We start from the raw sequence: 2,783 nt of genomic DNA, 5'->3' as shown, positions 1-2,783 counted from the left end.
ATATGGTAGAACTCCAGTGTAGTGATGGGATGTTAGATACTGAGGCATCAAAGCTCACTATTGCAAAGCACATTGATTCAACACTGTATTGAAGATTGTATCAAAGTTACTATTAGCATATGACTAATGAGGTCTAAGCATCAAACGTCGTCTAAACACTGGATGAAGTGGCACTGTTTCACAGGTCTGGCACTGTCCTATAACTTGCAGGCTATAAGAGACTGTAAAATCTCCAGACATCTTTTTCCCACAAAATTTGAAATATGGAAAATATGGAAGCAAATCTTTCCATATGAGGATAAATAACATAAATTGATCAAGTACCATTTCTTAATACACAAAAATTAAAGCATTAAAATCTCATTTGACATAATATAAATGCAGTTACCAAAAAGTGGCTGAAAATAAGCAGGAAACTGGGCGTGTTATAAAAACTTATATACATTTACATACACTTATATATTCATTTATGTGTGTTTTGGAAAGTTTCCAAGATGTCATTTTGTGCCAGCATTGTTTAGGTTTTATTGAGACTCCTGTGTCAGGTAATCAACATATTACAGTCCATGGTAATTGGTAAATTCGGGTGAAATATTTATATTAATCTGAAATTAACTGCCCTGCCACTGTGTGTGTGTTTGTGTGTGTGTGTGTGTGTGTGTGTGTGTGTGTGTGTGTGTGTGTGTGTGTGTGTTTTGTTTTCTCAGTGTTGACAGGCTGCTGCTGAGGCTGCTCCACTGCTACAGTGTCTCTGACCTCCAGCAGGGGGCAGCAGCAGCAGATCTGCTCTCTGCTCTGCAGCACACTGGACTTCTCCTGCAGCTCTGCTCTGGACCTGACAGCAAACACACAGACACACACTCTGACTCTGAGCACCGAGGACTGCACAGTCGTCTCCATGGTCATCCAGAGAGCTCACACATACATACCTACACACACACACACACACACACACACACACACACACACACACACACACACACAGCTCACTCTGCATGACTGTGAGATAGAGGAGGCTGGAGTGGAGTTACTCTTCCCCATTTTACACACAGTCACCCTGCAGTAAGCCACTGACAAACAATTTAACACAATATCCAGCATGTGACTGAATGTAGAAGCTGTGTGTGTTCATTGGAAAGCATTGTATGTTCTTTGAAAGGCTCTATATAAATGTAACTTTGCTCATTCAGTCATATCTTGTGTTCTGTCAAGGACATTTTTTTGAAAAAAAACAGCAAAAAGCCTGACTTTCTTGGTGATTTTATTTCTCTTACTGGCTGCCTGGTTCACTGATCACTGCCTGTCCTTGGCAGGATGGATATTGTGTGTCTCTGAAAATGTATTAATATTATTAGTATGTGCCTAACGCTCCTCTCTGTTCCAAAGCTGACCCGATTTCCATAATTCTCGTATTGCATAAGACCACTGACCACCCTCCTAGCGTTCATGTCTCCACGGTTTCCCTGTCTAGTGTCTTTATTTTGATTTACTCCCTTGTTGTGGTTCCATTCCTTCGTTTCGTTTTCTGCACCCCTCATAATTTGCACTTGTGTCTGGTTTAATGCTCATGTGACCATGTTTTTAAGCCCTGTTTTAGTTTAGTCTTGTTGCTATTTATTGTAAGTCCAGCTGCTGTTTGTTAATCGAGGCTTCCGTGCATGTGAATATAAGCCTGAATGTTTATCCTCGCCCCAATGTTATAGCCTGCATCCCTGGTTTGTCTTCGTGCACTTTTCTTTACTTTAGTTTATCATGAATTCTCGGACTTTCCATGTTAATAATTTGACCCTGGACTTTGGATTTGCCCCTAATAAATCTCACTCTTTTCCACACAATGCGTCCGCCTCCTTACCGCTCATCGTTACACTTCCCCAACCTGCTATATTTACATTAAAACTCCGTCAACAGCAGTCTTTAGCGTTGAGGTTTTTTTTAATCTGCGTAAAATTACATAATTTCTGCTGTTTCAGAAGTGAAGGATTTGCGTGCTCTAAATTTTCATCATGCCAATGCACAGAGGTTTTGGTATGGAGATTTTATCCCGATCTATAGGAGCAGGTGTGATGGACTATAAAGTTGACGAGAAAGAAACCATCCGTTTCGCCGCCGTTCATGTCCATAGATGCTGCTATTACCAAAACTAGTACTGCGCTGATTCTTAGAGGACAGTTGATTTGACCGGATGTCGCAGCAGTACGGCCGACTACTCCTGATCATAACGTATTCATGACAACTCAGCCCTTTTTACGACTGAGGTGCTCACACGACAACGCGTGATCTTGCACCTTTTATGTGTTTTAAGAAAAACGCTCAGTGTTTTAAAGTGCAGCAGCGAATTTTCCTCTAACGCGTTACTAAGCTCTGTGAGCAGAGTAATTTCTCCCATTGTGTTGAAATGAACAGGTGTCTGTTAAACTCATTCATGAGCGTATTTTAACGCGCGTTCAATATCGTCCGAGCTGTAATCTTTTGAATTCTGTAACCATGCGGCGTCATACGTATAACATTCTAGTCGCGTGGTGTGATAGCAACTGCTAGTCAGAATAAACAAGACAAACAGTAGTAGATACATTTAAAAAAAGATACGATTACAAAAGTGAGATGCATTTTTGGCAGAACAGCGTTCATCCTTTTGAAGTTAGTTGCAGCAATTCTCCCACTTTAGAGCCGACCTACATTGTAAGACATCCTCCTGTTGAGCTGGATATCAGTGTGTTAAGCAGGTTTCTGTTTTGTAGGAGGACGGTAAGCAGCTGGAAGATTCCACCGTGTCAGCGCATCGT

The sequence above is a fragment of the Electrophorus electricus genome, chromosome 5 (genome assembly GCF_041902795.1).
Source record: "Electrophorus electricus isolate QZ-2024a chromosome 5, ASM4190279v1, whole genome shotgun sequence".
NCBI lineage: Eukaryota > Metazoa > Chordata > Actinopteri > Gymnotiformes > Gymnotidae > Electrophorus > Electrophorus electricus.
Note: the sequence above shows the minus strand (reverse complement) of the source record.